The sequence below is a fragment of the Peromyscus leucopus genome, chromosome 22 (assembly GCF_004664715.2).
Source record: "Peromyscus leucopus breed LL Stock chromosome 22, UCI_PerLeu_2.1, whole genome shotgun sequence".
In the NCBI taxonomy this organism is placed as follows: Eukaryota; Metazoa; Chordata; class Mammalia; order Rodentia; family Cricetidae; genus Peromyscus; species Peromyscus leucopus.
This window is the reverse complement of record NC_051081.1, coordinates 32,260,667-32,285,804: the sequence shown is the minus strand read 5'-3', so window position 1 is coordinate 32,285,804 and position 25,138 is coordinate 32,260,667. Positions and strand designations below refer to the sequence as shown.

Sequence of the window (25,138 nt, the reverse complement as noted above, 5' to 3'; positions counted from 1 at the left end):
GAACAGAGATGAAAGCTTTGTTCTTGCTGACTAGCTTTCATAGTTCCAGGAGGTGCTATGGAGGCTGCTGGGGAGAAGTCAACTCCTAAAGTTGCCTTGTGTGGAATGCTATGCGTTACAATACCAACATACCAGGCAAGGTGTGCCCACAGATGCAATAGTGGTACAACTGACTGCTTATGGGGGTAACCAACCACTTCCGGCTTCAATTTGAGGCCTATAGATAGAAAGGATTCATGCATGGCGCTATAAACCCAGTTAAAAATCAACAGCTAGGGAGATGATAGGACCGAGAGGGGAGCCTACTACTGCCATTTGGCCGACCCTACTACTTGTTGTTTTCCATGGTGTCAAACTGCCTTCTAAGTATTCACACTAGTGCTGCTCTCCACCTTGGTCAGAGAAGCTTCTGTTTGCAGTGGGCAGTAGGTAATGGAGAGATTCATAACTGGTCCAAGTGTTGAGGAGAAGGTCTCTGAGATGGCCCAGTTAGGAAAGACACTTGCCACCAAGCCTGAGAATCTGAGTTCTACTCCTGGGACTCCTGGGACTCACATGCTCTAACTCTTACTGGTTGTCCTCTGACTTCCACATGTCCACCGTGGAACACACACATGCGTGCACACACACACACGCAAACGCACGCACGCACATGGACACACTAAACAAACAAACAAACAAACAACAAACGCTAAAAATAAGTAACTGCCGAGTCTCAACCCTAAAGAGGACATCTCTAGAACTCCTTCCAAGGCTCAGGCATGTAACGGAAGAGAAGGCAGAAAGAATGTAGGAGGTGGGAGATGGGAAAGAGCACCGTGAAACCGTTTCCTGGGTATAACACTGCTGTACCCATGACCTCACAGCCGCCGCACCTAGCTGCATAAGATTAGGCCTATCCACATTCCGCCATGCATTCGGGAAGTACTCATACTCCATAAGCTGTCAATGGTTGCTGAGGGAGAGGGAGTTATAGCCCTCAGTGGTATAGTCATTGGCAAGTTACCCTTGGTCCTGTAGTGACCCACTTCCGCCCATGCTCATGCAAGCAACCCCAGGTAAATGCAGGAGGCATGCACACAGACAAAAGACGTGAAAGTAGAGGAGGGCCTTCTTGGGGAGAAGAAAGGGTTCAGCAAAAGGGGAAGTGGATAAAAGAGGGTCATGGGGGAATACAATCAAAGCACTATATATGTATGTATGTTTGTAAAAGAATGAATAAATTAAAAACGAAAGAAAGAAAAATAAGGTTAGGTTTATAGATCAATGGTAGAGAACTTACCTAGGATGTATGAGGCCCTGGGCAGAGGACTCTTCCCGCCCACAGGCTCCATGGCCCAAACCAGACCCTTTATAAACCATGTCTTAAGACAGTGGTTCTCAACCTGTGGGTTATGGCCCCTCTGTGGGATCCAGTGAGCCTTTCACAGGGGTCGCCTATCAGATATCCTGCATATCAGGCATTCACATTACAGTTCAAAATGACAGTTATGAGGTAGCAATGAGAATAATTTTATGGTTGGGGGGTCAGCACAACATGAGGAGCTGTATTAAAGGGTGGCAGCATTAGGAAGGTTAAGAACCACTGTCTTAAGTGATCAGAGAGGAGGGAAAGACCCCAGGTACTTAGAAGGTTGTCTTTGTTTCAAGCTCAGTGACTTTGCATTGTTTTCTAGAACGGACAATAGCAACTGTGGGGTCGCCTTCCATAGCAGCCTTCCCCAGCAAAGAAAAAGCCTTCGTGAATGGTAAGTAAAGGTAGACCCATCCCATCTGCCCTGGGAACCCGAGCTTAGCAAAGACAGAACTCATGGAAGGGGTGCCAGGAACCAACCTCAGACACTAAGTCTTCCATGCTAGTGAGACTGCCCCACACAGAGGAATGAGGCCTTCAACAAGGCCACCACTGTCGTCACTGTGTTGGTTCCTTGTCTTGTTGCCACAATGAAATACCTGACAATAGCAACTTAGGAAAGGAAGGGTTTGGGGCTTCAACGATGGCTCAGTGGTTAAGGGCACTGACTGTTCTCCTGGGTTCAAATCCCAGCACCCACAAGCAGCAGCTAATAACTGTCTGGAGCTCCAAGATCTGGCATACATTCTCACACAGACTGACCTGCAGGCAAAACACCAATGACACATAAAATAAAAGTAAATAAATTGAACAAAAAGGTTTGTTTGGTTTTGGGGTGATGGGGGAATGTCTTTCTGTATGCTATAAATTTGTGTTGCTCTGATTGGTTGATTAATAACACCGTTTGGCCTATGGCAAGGTAGCTTAGAGGCAGGTGGGAAATTCAAAGAGAGAGACAGGAAGAAGACAGGAGAGATGCTACAAGCCACCACCAGGAGAAGCAAGATGTAAAGATACTGGTAAGCCACGAGCCACATGGCAAAGTATAGATTTATAGAAATGGGTTAATTTAAGATATAAAAGCTACCTAGCAAAAGGCTTGGGTCATGGCCATGCAGTTATAATTAATATAAGCCTCTGTGTGTTTACTTGGGTCTGAGCGGCTATGGACCAGGTGGACACAGGAAAACTTTAGCTACATTGGGTTTTTGTTTTTTTTTTTTTGCCTCACAGTTTGGGAATGTAGTCCATGATGGTGAGGGGGATCGTGTGGCTTGATCTCGAAGCAGCAGGTCACATTGATTCTGAAGTCTAGAAGCAGAGGGTAGCAAATGTTTTCATACAACTTGCTTTCTCTTTTTTATTCTCAGTCCCGGACCCCAATCTATGAAATGGCAGCACCCACATTTAGGATGAGTCTTTCCACCTCAATCTCATCTAGATAATCTCTCACAGATGCATCCAGGGAACTTGTCTCCATGGTAACTCTAAATACCATCAAGTTGACAAACAAGTCAATAATAATCACCATCACCATGGTGGGGAAGGTTCTTGGTGGCCTTTGGGGGTTCTGATGGCTTCTGATCCCAGGCCTCCTGAGACTATAGAGCAGCCCATTTGTCCTCTAGACTTGCACCCTACCCAGACACAGCTCCAGCTGGATTAGTGAAAATCTGGGCATCAAGCAACAGGAACCGACTCGGGTTCATTTAATAAAGAAAATGGCTGTATGGAAAAAGACTAGACTACGTTCAGAAGCAACGAAAGGCTGAAAACAGCCGCATGCAGAAACTGAAGCTGCCGGAGGCCAGTCTAGCTCCTACCAGAAGGAATCTGCAGATGTTCCCATAGCCCCCATGGCCTGCTGCCACTGTGGGCCCTTCACGGGGTGGTGGGGGTTGGGGGTCGTCCTTGCTACTTCTACTGCCCCTCATTCTCAAGACTGCTGCCATGAGCAAGCCTCTGATGGACCCTTGAGCCTTTGTGTGACGTCTCTAGATCCTAAGTCCCAGGCAGGCACAACAGTTGGCCATACTTCAGCCTCCACTAATCTATCAGAACTGAAGAAGAGGACTCTATGCCCCATTCACTTTTGTAGGTCCTAGGAAGGGTTTCGACACTCTTTTCACTGTTTCTAACAAGACAGAAAAGGGATCGAAAATGCAGTCTCCTGTAGGAAAAGCTTCCCTACTGTAGATCCCACTGAAGAGGAGGTGTAATGGCTTTGCTGAATGGAGAAAGACAGCTCAGGTCTCTCCTGTGGCTTCCCTATAGCATGGGAATACATTTCATTTTCGGCCAAGCCACGTCAAGAATAGTCTTTGTCACTTGCTGTCAAAATAATTGTCTTACTTCCATCTTCCTGCCTATGGTTGTCAACTACTGGTGACATCATCCTCCCTGGGGATATTTGTGAGTATGTAGAGTTTAGCTGTCTCTCTTGTCTCTAGGGTTTTGTCTTCTGAGGTCTTAGTTACCTGAGATTAACCGTGGTCTGAAAATATTCAATGAAAAAAAAATAGCTTGTAGGTTTACATTCTGTACTCTTCAAAATTGTATGACAATTAAGCTTCTTTTGTCCTTCTTGTCTTGATTAAAATAAGAATTGTCCCTTTGTCCAGAGTATTCACTCTATATATACAACTCACCTATCCATCACATGGTATGAGTCTAGGTTATTAGATCTACTGTTACAGTACCATGGTGCTTGTTTTAAGTAACCCTTATGTTACTTAATAATGGCCTGGAAGTTCAACAGTAATAGTCCTGGCAATCTTTTCATGGTATATTGCTACAGCTGTTCTTTTTATTTTAGTTGTTGTGGTTCGTCTCTTGTTCTTCTTAATCTATAAATTAAATTTGATCGTGAGAATGCAGGTACACATGGAGAAAACACAGTATAGATAGGATTCAATTAAACTTGATCATTAGAATGTATGTACACATGGAGAGAACACAGTATAGATAGAGTCCCAAGAAGCCAATGAGAGACTTGAGATTTCTCTTCCACAGCTAATGGGAATGTCTGTGTTATAGCTGGAGTTTTCTCCAGTCCTTTCTGGTCCACAGTCAGGACAAATCTCTCTCACCTGCCAGTCCTGCAGCCACTCAGACCCAATCCAGTAAACACATAGAGACTTATATTGTTTAAACTGTTTGGCCTAATGGCTCAGGCTTCTAGCTATCCAGTTCTTACATCTTAAATTAATCCATTTCTATAAATCTATACCTTGCCACATGGCTCGTGGCTTACCGGCATCTTCACATGCTGCTTGTCATGGAGGCAGCTGGCAGTGTCTCCTCCCACCTTCCTGTTCTCTCAGTTCTTCTCTCTGTTAGTCCCACCTATACTTCCTGCCTAGCCACTGGCCAATCAGTATTTTATTTATTGACCAATCAGAGCAACACATTTGCTATACAGAACATCTCATAGCACTGTGTGTCACCATTTAGTTGAGTGAATGCCATCTAAAGACCCTACACACCCAAGAAGCTGAACTGCAAAGCATAGTAAGAACTACCTGTACCAAATGCCAACCATGTCACCAGCAGGCCAAGCTGCAGCCACATCAGTAATACTGAGGTTAGTCATGGTCAAACCTCTTCAGCTTCCTGTTATAACTTGGATCACTGGTTTGCTGGATAGGAGGCTAGATGAATTGCCATTTCGGGGGCTTTCTCAGGCTAATTATAGCTTCAGCAACACAGTAAGGCCCTCAAATGGGAGAACAAGGTTTCAGGTCTGAAGAAGTACTTCATGAAGACAGAGGGCCATCACAGACAGCATGATGAGGGCCCTGAAGGGACAGGGCCTTTGATTCTAGAGAACAAAGGAGCACCTTATTCGTATAGATTTCTGGGGGTTATGAGGGGAAGTTTCATACCATGTATGTCTCAAGGCAGGAAGCACTAGATAAAAGTAAAATTAAAATTCAAAGTTATTCTGGGGATGGGTGTGGGGGCAGGGAGTTTACTGGAAGCTGCAAGGAAGAAGACCACAAGGCCACAGCAGCTTTGCTTATCAACTCTCTGCCCAGGAAGAGAGAGTGAAGGAGTGTCCTGATTTCCAGGAGACAGGGTCTGTAACCTAACATGTTCTCCAGAGATGGGTCACAGTTTCACTACCCACCACAAAGTAGAAAGCGGGTGGCCAAGTCATCAGAGCCATCCAGACCACACACTTGCTATCCCTGAAAGTGGACCAGCCCTCGCTTTATTTATTTACAGCTAAGGGAACTGAGACTTGGAGTCAAAGCATCTATCCAAGGTCACCTAGCTCAGCTGGTGGTGGAACTCAGTGTTGAGTCCATCCCGTGACCCCCACTGAGGGCTGACTGAGAAATCTCAGCTTGCTGAGCAGCTCTGATTCCAGGAGACTCCTAGAAGCTTCCAGGTGACTGGCTTGAAGGCTCAAGCCAGGGCCTCTGACTCGGATGCCACCTGCAGAAGCTGATGGTAATGGGGGATGTTGTGGGAGGGGCTGAACTTTTGGGCAGACTCGGCACCAAGCAAAAGGAACAAAGGGTTAGAGAGCCTAAGACTTGCCCCCAGGGAGGATAAAGGCTCCATGTGGATTTGCAGAGACTTGGTCCTGTTACTTTCCCCCAGATAATCACACAGGAACTAATTAGCACCTTCCTTCTGAGCACAGCCCTCTGGGGCTGGAGGATGCTCAGAGGAGAAGAGAAGCCCATTAATTACCTTATCAGGAAGCACTGATAAGAACCTGTGAAAGGTATTGCTTTAAGGCTCTGGGCTAATTAAAGAGGGCTGTGGGTGAAGGAATGTGTCACCCTACAACAGGACATAGCGCAGGCTTTGATCTTGAACCCTAAAGCCTTGCCTCCCAGACTGTCCGAGCTTGTTGGGCTGTCTCCCATGACCCTATAACAGGGTTCTTCTAGGTTTCTGTGCCCCGTCTCCTCTCACTGATGTTACCAGCAGGCCTATGTGGTTAGGGAAGAAAATGAGTCAGAGGGTGTGACAACCAAGCCGAGGAACGTTCAGGTAGGAAGAGCTAGAAGCTAGACTTGAACCCAGCTCCTCACTCCTCTGTGGAATTGTTTGTGGGTCCAAGGATGCTGGCTGGAGCCATGCCTGGCCTCCAGGCCCGGGATCCTCCTCTTCTTACTTCTCAGAGCCAATTCCTTTTTTTTTTTTTTTCTGAACCCTGGTCTCTTTGTCCTTGATGTGGGACTAGTCATGCCTACTTCAAGGGGTCTAAAGAGAGATGTGAAATGAGATGATGGGCGTAGGTCACCTGGGACAGAGATCAGCGGTCATAATTTTGTCTTCAATGGGCCATTTTACACACTTCTTTTTAGGCATGGAATTCCAATTCAGCTGCACAAGAACCATCTGTGCGAGTCACCAACAGGGGCCATCTCTGAAGGGAAGGTGGTGGATAGCTGGGCCCCTCCCCACGCAGGCCGGCTTCCCAACTGGCAAAGACCCTGTTGACCACCCAGAATGCCTCAGGGTACACTTGGATCACTTCCATCTGAGGAAAGCAAGGTGCTCTGAGGTTTCAAGAGACTGTGGTTAAATGTCCCAGTTGAGAGTAACATTTTTGTGTACGCATACCCATTATGCGAGGAGTGTTAAATATGTACGTCATAGTACCGGTGGCATTATTTTGTTGGGTATTTATAAAATATCCTAAAGACAGTGGAATGTCTTTCCTAAAGCCATCCCAAGTCAAGAGACACAGAACTCTGTATCCTAGATTGCAAGAGGCTCAGAGAACTGATTCCTCAGAAGTAGTCATGGTCTTGGCAGCATCCAAGAGTGGAGGTTACACCAGCCCGGAACACTTAACTGTTTTTTCCCTCTCACTGAAAGAGACCCAGAACACTGGCTGTGTCTGCACCGTGGGAGCTCAGGATCATTTGTAATGATTACAGAAGCTCTGTGGTGTAGGATCTCCCACCTCCGCCCTCTGCTTCGCCAGTCTGTTCAAAACTCAATATTGACTAAACAGCTGCACAGCTACCGTGTCTCTCAGAGTTGCTAGGCATGTGCAGGGATTGCCTCAAAATGGCCCGCGAGTGCGTGGCATGCCAAATTATGACTGTGACTTGGAGGGGAAAGAGTCTGGGGCCCTGGTCTTGCCTTGCAACTATTAGGCCATTGAGATTCAAACCAAGGCTGTCAAAGTCAAGAGGGCTCCTTCCCTGCTGCCTTCCTGATGGTTTCCCAGAGAAATCTGATCTATGTCCAGCCGCTCTCCGCACTTCCTAGGTTACCCGAGAGTCAAAGATACGCTGGTATCTTGGGACATAAAGGGAGAATGGGCAGATTGAGCTCTAGCTGGTTCTGGTTTTAGCCAGACAGGTTCCTTTATTTTCTGGTCTGTAAACCAAAGGAAGTGGCTCGCAAAGCTACTTCCTGCTTTGCCTCTCCGCTGGTGACTGCCTGTGAGTCTCTGGAGGGCTCTGGGTCTCCATCTCATGTGTTTGTACATTCATCTGTTCCTTCGGCTTGAGCGCAGCTTGATGCCCAAGGATGGGCACTTCTCTGTTTCCCAGTTTCCCAAAGAGCGCTTTGTGAAGTTCAAGAGCAATCAGGCCTCTGGAAGGTGCACCGCCCCCTGGTGACCGGAGGAGGAAACTGCAAGCCCTTCCTCTGGATTCAGGGCTCCCAACACATAGCCCACCTCCCAGACTGCCTTGTGCTCACTGTGCATTTTCTGGTCCGTGGGGAAGAGAGAGGGGATTGATGGAATGATTGTGGAAAACAAAACTCGAACCGGATGAGGCGGGTCTAAAGCTCACTAATGGCTGAGAAATGTTGTCACGTTCAGACAGGACATTAAATTCTGCCTTGAACATGTTACCTGCCCCCACCCCTGCCCCAACTTCCCAGCAGAGCGGAATGGCCGGCGGATTTTCAGAAGGTCACTCATCAGAGTGTGATCAGAGACCTTCTCCAAAGGGGCCAAGTTCAAATTGCAGAAATTCCAGGATTTGGTTAGAAGAAGGCTCTTGGGGATGCGGGGAGCACCCCTCCCCTTTCAATATCCTCTTCAAGCTGAGAGTTGTAAGGAGAGGTCACTGAGAGTAAGCAGGGAGAATAATGAACGAATATGTAACCTCACATTGAGAAGGTACTCCATAGAAGCCGGGCAGGGTGACAGGAAATAATAGTGTGTTGGGGGAAGGGCGGAGACTTCTGTTTCAGCAATGGCGTCAGGAGACCCTACTTGGGGAGGGAACATGGTAACTGTGTGTCTAAGGAAAGAAAGCAGCTGCCTGTAAACGGCTGGAGAGAGAGCTGGAAACATGGTCAAAGCCGCCCAAAACGAGAGACAAATGGTAACTTTTAGACCTCCTGCTCCATAAATCTGTCCTGCTTGTACCTCAATAAACCTTTATATATAAAACAGCAGCAGGCAGTGTCCTCTTGCACTAAAACAATGAGGCATGTTTTAGGACAGGAGGAGGCTGGTGAACAGGCGGAGAGGAGAGGGAAGGGAGAAGAGAGTCGCCAGGGAGTTACCCAGGGCAGAGCATGGTAAGGACTTTTTGGTTTTGTGCTAGAAACCCCTTTAGAGGCTTGGAAGCAACAAGGGATAGGGTTTGATGTATGCTTTGTCCTCAACCTTCCTAAGGCTGCTGGTACCCTTTAATACAGTTCCTCCTGTTGTGGTGACCCCCAACCGTAATTATTTATGTTCATTGCTACTTCAGAACTGTCATTTTGCTGCTGTTATGAATCGTAATGTAAATCTCCGTGTTTTCCCACGGTCTTAGGCCACCCCTGTGAAAAGGTCCTTCGACACCTCCACCATCCTACAGGTCTCGACCCCCTGCTTTAGATGCTACTGTGATCACTAGAGAAAAGAAAGCAGGAAGCAGGAGGGCCATTTTGGAATCTACTACCACCCATCTCAGGAGAGATGCTGGAGAGGTGACTAGGTGACCAGGGGATTTCCGATACATTTTGGAGGTAGACTTGGTGGGGGTTTCTGAGGACGTGGACGGAGGGAGAGAGCACCCGCATGTATGGCACTCAGGTTTCTGCCTTGAGCAAGGTGCTGAAGGTTGTGCATGGTCTAAGATGGGGCGTGGGGGCACTGGGTCAGGGGAGGAAATCTGGGATGGGCACTAAAAGTACAAACCGCACAGGTTCAAGCTAAGCTTTGGAGATGTCAAAACAAACCAAACGAACATCTAGCAAATAAACATGAGTCAGAGTGTCGGGCTTGCATGGACAGGGTCAAGATGATGCCCCACTCATTCCTTCAGCCTCTCTGTGTCGCCTCTGCTCCTGCATTTGGCCATTTGCCATGATTCCTCGCTGGACCAAGCCCAGCATAGTGTGATGACCGATGTGCAGTCATAAAAGCCCTGCTCACACTGCTGTGGCTTTGCCTCTCTAACATCATAGGGATGCTCCAGGGATGATTCCTTAAGGCTTCCATGGCTCCTGTCACATCAGGAGACTCCGTGTCCTGCCAGCGGGTCTTTGGACCCCTTAGCTTCTCGGTGAGTCTCCAGAAAGGCCTGGTGACATAATCAGAAAGAGTAAAAACCTTGGCGTTGCTGGGGCAAACGTCATCCAATGAGAAGCAGGAGCCAGGAAGGAATTGGTGAGCACCTCTTCCTCACCGCATCCTCTCCCCCGCATGGTTGGTTTATCCCATCAAGCACCAGCTATGATATGTGTGGGGCAGCTGTGGCCAGCTCCTCAGCACACAACCATTAGCTCCCCTCATTCCCTGCCACATTATGCTTCTTCCTCAGTTCTATCTCCACAGGGTTCCTCCATCCGACCTTCTCCATAAGTTTTGTCTCATATCTGCTTTGTAGAGAACCTGGGCTAAAACTCCCATGTTAGTGGGGCTATGCACTACTTCTTTATTCCATAAACATCTAGAAAGTACATATAATATGTCAGGCGTACCTTAAGTGCCCCAGAAATACTAACACATTTATCCTTACTATAACCAGGGAAGGAAGAGATTTGTTTTCTGACTTTTCATTCTACAAAGGAGGAAACTATGGCAGACCTGCTCAGTAGCCGCAGGGCCTTGCTGTCCATTGGAAGCAAGATGGAAGCTATGTACAGTGTCCTAAACCTTCTGGTGGCCATATTGAAAAAGCAAAAGAAACAGATGAAATTAACTTTGATGATTTTTTTTACTTAACTAAATAAATCCAAACTATTATTTTATTTTGAACACGAAGTCATTGCACAAATATCACGGAGATATTTCACATTGTTTCTTACTAACTCTTTAGTCCAGTATGTGTGTTACATTTATGCTACATTTCAACTCAGACAGGCCATATTTTCAATGTCCAACACCCACAAGTGGCTGGACAGCGCAGAAGTAGATGGCATGTTCTTTTGTGAGCAAATGGCTATGGCAAAAAGAAGAATATTGCTTCTAAAACATGGCTACCCTTCCTCGAGCCAGATATTATCGTGAAGGATGACCACCTTTCCTTAATAAAAAGAAAGAACTGTTAGTGGATGAAACTGTGTTTGCTCTTCTCAATTCTCCAATGATAGCTGTTGCAGAGTTGAAAAAGACAATGAGCACATTGCCAGCAAACGTGATGGAAAACATCCTGGGAATAGATGTTTAGAGTTTGCACTTTGCCAAGACATGGGAATGCTTGAGATTTTTTTTTATACTGTACACAGTCAAAGCTTGGGTGTTTTCTGCTAGCGGAACTGTCCCTAGTTTATGTGGCTGAAGTAAACTTTCATCTGAATTCGGTTTCCGTTTCCATGATGATTTGCCAAACCCTGGCCGTGGGCCAGGCCTGTGGCGGGGTCCGGACCACAGGAGTAAACAAGAGGATGGAGTCCTCCACTCTCGGGACTTTTTGGTCTCCTAGATGAGCAGGACCAGGAACTGTGACAAAGCTGATCAATGACCACTGTGACAGGAACGATGGGGTACTGGACGGGAGACGAGGGGGTCAGCTGACCCACAATCAAGGTCAGAGAAGGCTGAGGGAGGGTGTAAGCTAAGCCAGGAGCCCAAAGGTGAACAGGAGAAAAATAAGGGAAGAGGGATGCAGGGTACCATAAAGTCTGCTCCAGGCAGAGGTGAAGGCCAGACAAAGAGAGCAGGGAACATTCAAAAAATCAAAATAAAGTCCCTGCAACTAAATCACAGGATGAGAAGGCACTTTAAAAAGGGGAGGCCGAAGAGTTAAACACAGATGAGGAAAGAAACGAGTTTTGATAGCCATGCATACACAAGGGAACTTCTGGGGCCTCTCTCTATATCCAGGTAGAATTGAAATCTTCATTTTAACAAGCTTCCTGGGTGAATCCTTGACATAGAAGAACACTGATAAAATATTTTAAAGGTACCCTGACAAGTTTTTCAACCCAAAGAAATAATTTGAAAATGCCTTTCCAAGCCATAAAACAATAATGAGAAAATTGGACAAATTTGAACACGATGACTATATCGAAGAATTTCTCGGCTTTTGGTGTGTCAAGGTATTGTGTTTAAGTCTTTTTAAGGGCCCTTATGTCTTAGCCAGCATGGGCGGTGGTGGCGCATGCTTTAGTCCAGCACTTTGGGAGCGAATAGACGGTCTCTGTGAGTTCAAATGGACTGTGAGTCCCACAAAAGATGCAAACACAGAGAAACCCTGTCTCGAAAAACCAAAAAAAAAAAAAAAAATGGGGGAATGCCAGGGTGGCAACATGTCACTCTAATGCGAAAGACGAGAAATACAACGCTTGTTCCATATATGTTTCATTATCCCATTTGTTTCCCTCTGTGTTGGAAGTCTTCCTAATAAAACAGTTTCTAAGACCAGATTTCCATGGCATTCACACATCATACCCACTGTTCAATATCAGCCCAACCCCCTATATGTGACCAGAAAGGATGCTTCCTGCTGGAGTGGAATCTTCCAGTGACCAAAGACAGGAACAGTAGCTCCTTTGGAGGTAGCCTAGGATCACCTCTCCAAGGGACTGATGATGCTGAGCTCCGTGTGTGTGTGTTGTGTGTGTGTGTGTGTGTGTGTGTTCATGTCATGGCACACATGTAGAACTCAAGGGACAGCCTTGGGTGTCAGCCCTTACCTCCCACTTTAAGCAGCTTCTTCTTTGTCCTTTTTTTCTCTTCGTATTCTGGGCTAGGTCAAAATTGTCCCATCTCGCCTCCCATCCTCTCAGAGGACCACTGGGATTCTAAACACCTGTGCTAATATCAGTTTTTTTTAAACTAGGTTCTGGAGCCTCGAACCTGGGTCCTCGGGCTTGCCTAGCAGCTGTTTTGCCCACTGAGCCCTGGGATCCCCCTGTTAGCTGGCTTCTTCTTTTTTCAGTGAAAAGAAGGACACAGTGAAACCGCCACATCCAAGGACGATGATAACAGCGCTTCTGGACGCGAGCTGTCAGACAGATCAAGGAAAATTGCAGGAAGTGTTCAGAAAGCGGTGGAGGGGGAGTAAACAGCAGACACAGCTCAGCTTGCCCACGTCTACAGAGCAAGCTCTCACAATGGCAGAAACCGGCGAGCCGGGAGCGCGTAGTTACAGCCCAGGAAGGGGGGGAAATCCAAGGGGCGGCACACAGACACAACAGACACAGAGACCCCAAAGCCAATGAGGCTAGCCCGGAGTGCCTCCAGGTACAGAACATCCGTCTGTAATCCATACATGGAAAATGTAGTGTGTGCCGTCATCACGGGCCCCAGGCACTGAGAAAAGACATTGCTGTTGACCTCTAATCCAGGGGCAGGGGGCAGAGGTCAGTGGGCCTGGTTAAATCTCTCCCCTCCCGCTGCCTCCCCCTTCCAGGCTCCACAGTAAACCCCTGTCCCACACTCCCCCATCCCTCTGAGCCTGAGTGATCAGAGGGAAGAAAGAAAACAATGGCTAGCCAGAGGCCCTCAGACTGCTGCTGCTGAATGGGGATTTTGGTCGGATGTTGAGTTTACCTGGAATCCCCCGGTGTTATTTTGGGAAGGCAGACATCCTATGGAAACAATGATGATGTGGAAAAGAAAAAAAAAACAGATAGAGCAAATGCTAGCGCTTGTGTGTGTGTGTGTGTGTGTGTGTGTGTGTGTGTGTGTGTGTGTGTGTGTGTGCCAAAAGAGTACCATGTGACCAGGGTAGGCCCAAGAAGCTCAGGTCAGACAGATGAAGGGCTTGAACTTGAGGGGATCTAGGTCATCCGCAGGAAGCATGCAGGAAGGAGATGGCAAGGAAGGGTCTCCATGAACTACCCAACAAGTCACGACGGGATAGAAAGATCGTGAGAACGTGCATCTTGCTATTTGGGAGAGCAGAAAAAAAAAAAAATAAAAGAAATACAGCCTGGCCTGAGTCAGAGCCTGGGCTCCCTCTGTTTGCTGGGTGATCTCAGGTGAGACACTTAACCTTTAAGATGGAATTTCTAAGATGGAGGCAGATGGGAACACAGAAGCCATCACAGAAGTGGGTTTCATAAAGAAAACAGATGAGATGCTATAAACACAGCCCGTTCATTAGTAATAAAATCTGATAAATTCCTGCATAGACATGCCGTGTAGCCCAGGCTGGTCCTAACTTGTGACCTTCTTGCCTCTACCCTCTGAGGGCTAGGACACAGGTGTGCTCCACTGTGCTCAGCGCGCTGCCTTTCAATCTCATATTTCTCAAAGGAACATGACACCCATACCTTCCCTGCATGCGGCTTCTCAGGGAGACAAGAAAGAGGCGTTTCCTAGGTTCTCTGTTCACTGTGGGCTGGAGCATCTTTTGCAGGGGAGGGGTCCAGGGAGGTCTTAGTCTGCACGTGGTTAAGGCTATCGGGAATAGCTGCCATCTGTAAAGGTGGAGTTTAGACGTGTAGGTGTTTATTTCAGCTGGGGAGGAAAAAAACCAGCTACTGGACAAAGGAAAAAGGGAGAGTGAGTCCCAAAGGTAATTCGGAGCGAAAACGGAAACGTGAGAGAACACAGGGGGACAGCCGTCGCCCTCCCACAGTTCAGGTGGGACTCTCCATAACGTGCTACAGCCACTTCCGAAGACACTTGGCAGCTCCTTGAAATTCCGAACATGAAATGCAAAAGGCAAAATTACCACGCGAGCAATCCCACTCTGAAGTGTCTATCGAGAGAGCAGGGATCAAGTGGCATCACACACAGCAAGCGTGTGCAGGCTGCTGGGATGGAGTGGGGGACATTATAAATCAGAAACTCAGGATCTTTGGGGGGCATTTCCAAGGCATGCTCCTAGGCAGACTCGTAGAACTGAATATGTTTCAACTCTTAAGGATAAAGGGAGAAAGCCATGACTAAAAGGGAGCCTTTGGGTCAGGGGACGCATTTCAGCACTATCTGCTAGCCACGTATGACCTCTGACCTGGGATGGAGGGGCCTAACCTCGCAGAGCCTTGGTCCCCATGTCTGTACATGGAAGCCCAGTAATGTGCCTGCTTCGTGCAGTAGAGAAGTGTGACTAAGGAGATGCGTGCAAACACAGTGCCTGCCAAGAGTAGATATCCCGTGACTATGACCTGCTACAATTAGAGAGGAAAAATCGCCATGATGCTGTTACAAATAATAAAAGACCTAGCTAGGGAGGCACTCCCAGAAGCAAAGTTCAAAACGGTGAAAATTTTAAGTCCCCGCCCTCCTGGCTACAGCCATGGGGACTGTGGGAAGGTATCAAGCTCTCTTTCTTTCCAGTTGGCGATGGAGGGCTCCTCTCACCTGAGAGCCGGCGTTTCAGGAGAGGGGTCAATAGAACGGACTCTGAGATGTCCAATGTCCTCCTGGCTCCAGCCCAGCTGGGGTGAGCGCTCCCTTCCCAGCCTTCCAGAGGCCACAGTGTTGAAAGATAATTACCACTCAGTAAGCGGCTGAAGAAAAGTTGCTGAGCCCTCCCTTCCCAGTGAGGAAGAGAGGGAGCATCCTGGATTATTTAATTAAGGATGCTCACGTTCGCACAGTGTGAGGACCACAGCCAAGCCCTAGCTGTCGTCTTTGAACGGTGGCGTTTGAGTATCTGGCTGAGTTGCTGGCAGTGGGGTCAAAGAAGCTCTCCACAGTCATTTTTTTGGGGGGAGCCTGGAGGATCGACTGACAAAACACCTCACATGTCACCTCATTTTCTCTGCGTCCCCGTGGGGATGCCAGAGTGCCTTGGCCTGAATGCTCTGTTTCGTAGACTTGGAGCATGGGTCATAGTTCACACCTCTAATCCATCACTGGGAAAATAATGGGGCAAAGAAATGAGGTATGTGACTCCAGGTGGTGGGGAGCATAGGGCCAGATGCAAACACATCTGGGAGTCAGGCCAACACACCCCACGACACATCACTCTCTGAGACCAGATGAGGGGTGATTTCTGTCTAGCCTGGAGGTAAGGAATGAGTATGGGGTTGGTTGGCTTCCATCTCCAGGACAAGGCAGCCAATGAAGGCAAAGGTCACTGCAAGCTGGGCGGGCTTGCACCAGGGTCAGAAGGCAGGCAGGAAGGTAGTGCCAGGCTGGGTTCACGATGAAACTCTCAATCCCATCAGCCTCCTCCATGCCTTCCTTACCAGTTACCACCCTAAGAATCTATATGCCACAGGCCAGCTGCTGGTGTATCTGACTGACAACCTGTTCTGAGTATCCAGTGAGCCTTTCTCCTCCCCACCCCACCCACATAGGGCACAGAAGCTACACATGCTTGCACAAAGTGGCACTGTCCGTACAGACACATTAGTTAGATGTGCAACTCGATACATGACTTGGATAATGGGTCTCCCTGGGTGACTCAGTAGCAGGCATCATGGAAGCTTAAGGCGGTTGTCTTCTGCCATGCAGGCTGGAGGACAGAGAAAACTGATAGCAAAGATAAAAAACCGTCCTGAACACCAACCCCTGGCCCACAACTGACTACTTACATGTCTTAGGGCAAATTCCTTAATCGTTCTGAGCTTGATGCAGGGACTATGTCTACCTACCACAGGGAGTTGCTAAGAGGCTTAAATGAGATCACAGATACCAGAGACCAGAGTAGAGGTTACCAACAAGTAGTGATTTCTTTTCCATCTTCTGTCACTATTTCCTAAGACCAGGCTGGATTGATGCAGACTGAGTGATGAGGCCCTAGTACACTGTCTGTAAATATAATTGCAATTAAGCAGGGCATTTAATTGAGCCCAAATATAGCTCTTGCTGGCTTGCAAAGGATTTTTTTAAAAACCATGTGAACGTATTTATATAAAAACCTTAATAAGATTAGGTTGCAAAAACATTTATTGAAGGAACTAGAGCTGAGCAACATCAGGCGGTCTCACAGTAGCTGCATGAGACACACGGTTTTAACAGCAGCTGGCAGGACTCATACTCAGGACCATATGATGGGATAATGTCAGCTCTCATGCCTCATCTGTCAATGAGAATCTACTTCAGAGCGGGCCAGGAGCAGTGCTTGAGTGGACTGTGCTATTCCCAGTGGGCTGAGAGTATCCTTTGTCAATGATCCTCAGTGTAGTCGTGAACTCTCAGCTCTTCTGACACCCTTAAAACAAGAGAAATGACTAGGACATGTGAGAGCACTCATGTAAAGTTACATTAACAGAGACAGCCGGGGAGGAAGGGAATTGGGGGAGAGTCCAAAACAGAAATAAAGGTGGGGTCTGGCATGGGTGGTGCCAGCCCACAGATGGAAAAAGGGCAGAACAGTAGATTGGCAGTGACCAGGATATAGTAAGTAGGGTCTTCGGAGATGCTAGATCTGAAATATGTGTTTTATTTAATCCTCCAGCAAGCCTATGGAACAGGTATGATTGACATCTGAACTTCGCAGATGAGACAACCAAGGCCTGGACAGGACATTAATTTAAGGTCATGCTGAAAAATGGTGAAATGAGGGCTTTACTGAAGGGCTCTGGGATCATAGAGTCCCTGAGCTCCCACATCTACACTGCTTCCATCCAATAAAGAAGCCTTATGAGTCAGTTGTTTGCGGTTCTACCTAAAGTGTGTAGACCACTCTACCAGACATTATTTGAGAGCTAAGCCTTGGACCAGTCAACTATGGGGGTTAATGATAGTAGTGGACCCCAGCCTAACTCTTGGGTGAAAAAGAAGATAACATGTCTTGAGAGAGCATTTCTGAGCCATCTAAAAGGAACAGGGACAGAGCACATGCCTGGAGACTCTAAGGACTCCTTGAGATCTCAGAGACAATTTGTCTAGCCTCTGTCTAAAGTTGACCAATAGGATAGAAGGAGCCCATCTTCCTGCTACCCAGATCTACATCTACTTGGGGAAAGGCAGCAAGGTCATCAAGGCAAGCAAGCCTCTAGTCAACCTTCAAGAGCCCATCTACTCGATGACTCCAGTTTGTCTTCCTAGACACTCTACTGGCTACTCTATATTTGGGCTTAGTTAGGATTTCTATTGCTATGAAGAGACACCATGACCATGGCAACTCTTATAAAGGAAAATATTTGATTGGGGCTGGCTTACAGTTCAGAGGTTTAGTACATTATCTTCATGGCGAGGAGCATGGTGGTACACAGACAGACAAGGTGCTGCATCATAACTGACAGACAGCAGAAATAGAGTGACATACTGGACCTAGCTTGTTCTGAAACCTCAAAGCTCACCCCACAAGTGACACACTTCTTCCAACAAGGCCTTGCCTACTCCTATGAGGCCACACCCACTCTAATGAGGCCACACCTACTCCAATGAGGCCACACCTCAAATGAATGTGACTCTCTATGAGTCTATGAGAATCATTTTTATTCAGACCACCACAGGTATCAAGGCCATGACCCTAGTATCCAGACCAGAGTGGGTAGACAAGATGCTCTGAGCCACAGCTAGTGACTAGAGTTCCTTAGAGCAGGGCTTCTTAATCTTTTTCTACTGTGGGTTTTGGCCAAGAAATTTTATGCATAACTCTAGATAGACAGTAATATAAACTGAGTATATAGGACTAGGGATATAGTTCAGTAGGGAGAGAACTTCCCTTCAAACATGAATGTAAGTACCCGGGGCCACATAAACCAGATGGGTAGAAACATTCCAGTAATTCCAGCACTCAGAAAGAAGAGGCAAGAGGATTAAAAGTTCAAGGTCATCTGCACCATAAGAAGTTTTTGAGTCTGAGTCTCAAAAATATATATATATGAATAAACAAAAATAAAATAGGTATACAAATCAAATACTGTCAGTAAACCATAAAGAAATTAATTTTAAAATGAGTCATGGGGATACATATAATTTTATTATTTACCAAACATGAAAGCAAACTTGCAAACTAATGAGGTGGATGAGTTTGTTCTTTTTATATAAAGGATCAAATCTAGACTGAATTCTGCAGGACATAGAGCATCTTCAACATTCTCACGGTTGGTCGATATTTTGATTTTATAATTGTCAGCATTGAGATTCACATAAACAGTACAGAATGGCAAAAGTATGTTCAGAGCCATTTCAGAAGGTATTGAAAGTTCTACCAGAGACCAAGGTAAAAATCCATCTAATAATATTTTATGAAACTCTAGTCAGTAACTGAAAGACATTTTTAAAATCAAACCTTCTAACATAATACAGTACAATGATATGCTAATTTGATACGTATATGCTGAGGGATGATAGCAGGAAAATATTAAAAATTATTTATTTTCTGTAATTAACTCATTGTGTTTCTGTAAGAGCAGGCACCAGTTCATCTAAGCACTGGGAATTCTAAAGTACAGCCAAGACTGAGCCGTCTTGCTCTACAGAGACAGCAAGTTGAGAGGCCTAGAGTCCAGTGTGTGTAACAGCAGTGTCTTCCAACTTTTTCACTGGCCGAACATGGCCTTCAGAACAGCTCTCCTGTCTAGCTGTGGAACCTTGAGTGAGTCACACAACTTTCCCGTGAAAGACTTCAGTGTGTTTAAACTCTCTGGACAGTCCCTGCCATCAGCCTCCTCCTTAACCTCTGCTAAACAAAGCCAAAGAATTCGAGTGAGGACGGGCTTTAGAATCCTATCATGCTGGAGCCTAAAGACGAGGCAGTGCTTGGGAGGCCCTTGGGCGTCGCTTGCTGAGAACAATCCTGGGAAATGACCCATGTGAGATGGAAGCCCAAATGTGTTTCCTGATGTCTCTCGACTCAACAACATGCTAACACTAAATACGCAGGTGCCACTTCCTCATGCACCAGGTAAGTATTCTCCAGTAGATTTCAACTAAATGTCCTGATAGTTGGCTCAATTCTGTCACTGTCTGTTGTCACCAGAGGTAGTGCTAGGCCACCCGGTTTACAGTGCCACAAGACTGTCCTCCAATTCCAATATCAAAGTCAGACTCCTCTACCTCTGTTGAACTAGGTGTAATTAAGTTCCCCTAAACATCTTCATTTGGCTCCAATGAACATACCAGAGAGGCTCATAGAACTCATAGAAATGTTTTCATTATGATTAGCCACTTATAGAAAAAGTTACAGATGAACAGTACAATGGAAGAGATGTACAGGGCTAGGGCAAGGTATATGGGAAGAGTTCATGTTTCCATGTCCCTTCTGGGTTGACCACCTCGAGAAATTCCCCACGTGTTCAGCTGTCTGGAGGCTCTCCAAACACAGTTCTTTGGGAGGGGGTATTTATGGATGCTTCGTACAAAGGTATGATTGATTACATTTGTGACCACTGGTGATTAATTCAGCCTTCAATGCCTTCTTTCCAGAGATGGGGATGGAGAGAGAGGGAGATGAGTGCCGGAAGTTCTAACCATCTAACTACATGACTGGTTCCTCTGGCAACCTGTGGTGATATATTGTGTACCCTAATAAAATTTACCTGAAGATCAGAGGACAGAACAAGTCACTAGATTAAACACAGAGGTCAGGCAGTGGTAGCACATGCCTTTAACCTAGCACTCGGGAGGCAGAGATCCATTCGGATCTCTGTGAGTTCAAAGCCACCCTGGAATACATGAGATTGATTCAATCTAGGAGAGAAACAGAGCCAGGCAGTGGTGGCACACACTTTTAATAGTACTTGGGAAGCACACACGCCTTTAACGGTTAGATGAGGAGAGGTATGTAAGGCATGAGAAGACAGGAACTAAAGACTTCAGGCTGAGGAGTCCTAGAGGTAAGATGTGGCAGTGGCTTGTTCCTTTGTCTCTCTGATCTTTCAGCATTTACCCCAATACCAGGATCCGTTTTTGGTTTTGTTTGTTTGTTTGTTTATAAGACCATTTTGAATTCATACAACAGCAACCAGCACCCATCCTGAGGCCCTTTAGGAGCCCACTAAGAATTCCATCATCAAAACCCAAGATGCTCGTATCATCCAGGGAATTCTAGTGGATTTAGGAGATCTGTATCACATGTTCCTATTGCTCAGTATATCACAGTATATGATGATATACAGTGATAGCACTGCTATGTCATAAGGCATGGTACATTTGAAAACAGCTGGATGAGAGGCTTTGAGGTTCTCACCACAAAGAAATGATAAGTGCAGATGGTCAATAGGCTAGCAACTTTGATTTGATCAATATATAATGCATGCATGTATTGAAACATCAACTCATACCCCATATATATTCTAATTATAAACTCTAATAAACAATAGTAAATGTCAGAATAAAATATTTTTCCTAGAATAGGGAGGGGTTGGGCTGCAAGGGCTTTGGGAGCTCAAGTCAGAAACCAGGAGGCAGGAACAGAAACCAAACGTGTATTCCTGGCTGTATCACAATATCCCTATACCCACAATGCCTTGTTTCAGATGCCACAGTGACCCCATGTGAGAAGAACCTAGGTGACATGCAGAGGACCCCATGCCTAGGGCGAGATTGCTGTTACTGAACAGGAAAAACAGCCATAGGCTGGAGGACCCCATCCTACTAGGAAAAGAAAAAGACAAGTTCAAACACACGCTTTCCCTGCTGCGTGTATCTTTACTGTGTGAGCAGATGATGGGCTAAAGCCCGAGTATAAATATCCTAAACTGTTACCCATGTTTATTTCCAGCATGGTGGAATTAGGTGAGCCTTTCACTTTTTGGGGTGTCCGTTATTTTGATATTTACCTTTTTTTTTAATAACATTCACCATGCTACTTTTGCCTCTAAAGAGGAATGAATTTTAAAATGCCGCTACAAATATTTGCAGAGCGTCGGCTGCCTCTGCTTCCAAGTGCACTTAAGGGAAACGTTTGGCTGTTTGGAGAGTGATGTTGAGGTTATTGTAACTTGGGTTCTTTATTTTCCCTTCATTGTAGTGGTAGCCTCCTTAGTTCTGATGAGGTTACCCCTCACCTTCCCTCCCAGAAGCCACTGGGGCCTCTAGGCCCTTCTATGCTCTGCCTGTACCCCTGTCTTTCTCCCAGCCCCGCTCCCCCAATGGCCAGATGCTCTGGTAGCTGTAGGGATATCGGAAGGCTCCGTTGTCCAACCCTTGTTCCACACCAGGGAGATGGCAGTTGCCAGTCTGTAACAAGGGATTCCTTTACATGCAGGATTGGGTGGCAGATTCAAATTATGATTGTGCTGGTGCATCCTTGTTGTTTGGTACCAGAAAGTGGTCCCAGCCCAGGCTCTCCTCACTCCAAAAATGCCACATTAAAAAGACTAGGCTTTCGGCAAAAGAAAACAAAGTGGCCTAAAAGCACTGAGCTCGAGTCCACGGGGCAGGCCCTTGGCTTCTTTATATTATTTACGATGACCCTGCTGCTTCGCTCAGTCTGGCATCCAGACATGCAGATGCCGTGTGTCCACACTGCGGAGTCACATCACGAAACCATCATGTGGGCAACTAGTTACCAAACTACCTAGTGAGCATCTACCTCAGAAGCCAGGAAACCTGCATCTGTCTGAGTCAGGTCCACCTCCTCCAGTGTTACCACGTGTCTACAGTGCTTAAAGGGACACATTTGTCACACAGCATAGTCACTCAATGTGAAGTGATTACACCTGCTGGTCAGCCCTAATGTGTGACCATTCCCCAGTGTCTCCAATCTCCTTCCTTCTTCTGAAAAAAAGGGTAAGGAAGATCTTGGACCCCATAGCAAGCATCTTTTTTTATGTATCTTTTTTTTTTTTTTTTTTTTTTTTTTTTTTTTTTTTTTTTTTTTTTTTTTAGCAAGGTAATGATTAATCTTGGTTACTAACTTGAGATTTAGAATCACCATGGAAATGACCCTCTGGACATGTCTGTCAAAGGCTTTCTACATTGTGTCAATTGAGGTAGAAGTCCCGCCCACCAGCTCACCCGCTCACCCGCTCACCCGCTCACCCCTACATTAAATGTAGGTGGAGTCATCCCCTGCGCTGAGGTCTTGGGCTGAAGAAGCAGCAGAAAAGGAGTTGATCACCAACATTCATCTCCCTCTGCTTCCTTACTACTGGAACAATGTGACCTGCTGTCTCAAGCTCCTGCGTCATAACTTCCTCACCCTGGAAGTGTGAGCCCAAAGGATCCTTTTTTCTTTAAATGGCTTTTCTGGGGTATTTTGCCACAGCAAAGAGAGAAAGGAACTAATACAAGAAAATTGCTCTGTATGAGACTTCCCAGGTGTGTAGACTATAGACACCCCAAGATTTATTGGGATCGGTTTCCCAGGTCCTGCTTCATTATTCTAACATTCACTTATTTTTTTTTTTTTCATCCAGGTCCAAACTCCCAACCCCATATTTTGGCCTCTCCCAACCTTTCACCTGGAATGGGAAAGCAACTGTTTCCTCATGGGAATGATCTGCTGGGGTATTATACAGACTAGAGGCGGCCAGAATGTGGGGCAAGTCTACCTCTTTACAAGCCAGAAGGACTTGTAGGCCTGGTGCTGGATTGTAAATGTATCACCTCCCCTGTGGGGCTCAGCCAGAAGGTCTGGTGCTCATGGGCACCAAGCCCATCTTGGTCATGGGAATCTGACCTATGAAGACACTGGCCAGAGGACAAGGCCCTGGGCTCAAAGCGAGTTGGCGCATTGCTCTAGGAGGCCTGGCCCCTTGTCGTCCTGGGAAGTGTGAGGACTTAGCTCCTAAATGAGATTGCTGGTGTTGACAGCCGGAGGCCAGGGATCTGGGGCCACTTGCTATCTGAGAGCCAGTGGTCCTGGTGTATAAGAGGCACCCTCTCCAAGATGGGGGCTCTGGATTCTGTAGATACCCACTTAGCCCCCCCCCAGAGGGCTCCTGGAGTGTCAGACCCATCTCATGGCACCTGTGGGTTTATCAGGGTAAGTTGAGTGCTTCTGGAGTGTGGACAGGGCCAGAGGAAGGCCAGCAGCTCCGGGCTTCCTGCCAGGCAGCTCAGGGCCCAGAAGAGCCTAGGAGTCACGAGACACTTGCTCTCACCCTGCAACCAGCTCCAGCCTGCTGGGTCAGGGTGCACACTTGGAGCCAGGCAGGCTGAGCGCCCAGGTAAGTGAGTACTGTGGGCAAGGGGCTGGGTTCCTTGAACTTGGGCCTTCTTACCTGCGCAGCAGGGTAACGAAGCCACCTCCTTCCTTCTTGCTGCAAGGCTGGCTTAGAAAAGTCCTGAAGGATGCACCACCATTTCACGGGAGAGGAGAGAAGAAAGGAAAGAGAGGGGAGGAGAGAGAGAGAGAGAGAAGGCCAAGCTGTTTTTCATTGCCTGAGCTTCCTGCTCTGGCCAGATATCACAATTAAATACTATTGACCCAGCACCGCCAAACTTGCTGGCTCCGACTTGAATTTCTGTTCTGTTTTCAAATCCAGAACTGAAGAACATATCTCCTTGAACACCGTGTCTTTTAGCCCAGTCCTCTTGGCCTGTGAGCTTCAAGCTTGGATCTAGCCCAGGATTGCCAAGGTCAAGTGACGATTTCCTTGACTCCAGAAGAGAACACTCGAGGAGAGGAAGCAGAAGGCTGCTAAGGGCCAGGTGTGGTGGAAAGGGAGAGCCTCCGGGAGAGCACTTCCTGTCCTCCAGCTAGCTCCTGCTCTCTCTGCCCTCTTCTGTGTGTGTGTGCACAATCGTATCTGCATCCCATGCCTAGGTGCCGCCCGCGGTAGTTCACATGGCCTCCCTCAGTGGGGGAGCATTTCTGCATCTGGCCACAGCGAGAACTAAATGGAGAGGTGAGGCAATTATTCTAGCTCTTTGGGTCTGAAGCTACTTCCACCTAAAATAACCAGATATAATTGAGGTCAGAGTGGGTGGTCCATTCTGCTCGAATTACCCACGTAATTGCCTCAATTTTCCCCTTGCCTTTGTGTATGAGCCAAAACATTAATGTCGTCCAGGTCACAGAACACAGATAGAAATAAGCCACGTAAATAAAGACAGAACTTCCCAGCCCAGGCTCCCTATGGGGGGTAAGCCTCATCTTGTATTTTATGACAGTATTTTTCAAGCAACAGGTATGTGGTGGCCCAATGCATGTGTTGGCAATACCATGAGGATAAAGAAAGCATGGTTTTGTCCAGCTGGAGCATAGATTTTAGTCAAGAAAAAGACAAAAGTCAGTAAACCAACATCTACAACGATTATAAATTATAGTGAGGGTGAGAATGAATCAAAAAACTTCTATGCAATTGTAGGTAGCAGTACACACACACACACACACACACACACACACACACACACACACACACCAAAGAAGAAGAAGAAGAAGAAGAAGAAGAAGAAGAAGAAGAAGAAGAAGAAGAAGAAAAGACTATAATTAGCCTGTGTGGGGTGCAGGATTTCTCACCTATGATTGTCCCCTCTTTCAGTATAGCTAATTATTTAACTATCCAACCCCAGTAACTCCTTTCCATGTTAAAAGCTCTCCAGAGTATCAAAGAAGCGGGTATACAGAAAAAAAAAAAAAAAATCACTGACTCCCACATGAAAAGCCCTGA

The 25,138-nt window shown here is 46.7% G+C and overlaps 1 long non-coding RNA gene across 1 annotated transcript; it reads left to right on the top strand.

Annotated features, from left to right (window-relative positions):
- Positions 1-22,946: 22,946 nt before the first annotated feature.
- LOC114696176 lies at positions 22,947-24,869 on the top strand. The gene is made up of 2 exons (XR_003734964.2): positions 22,947-23,692; positions 24,011-24,869. It is a non-coding gene; the product is annotated as an uncharacterized LOC114696176 (long non-coding RNA).
- Positions 24,870-25,138: the final 269 nt, after the last annotated feature.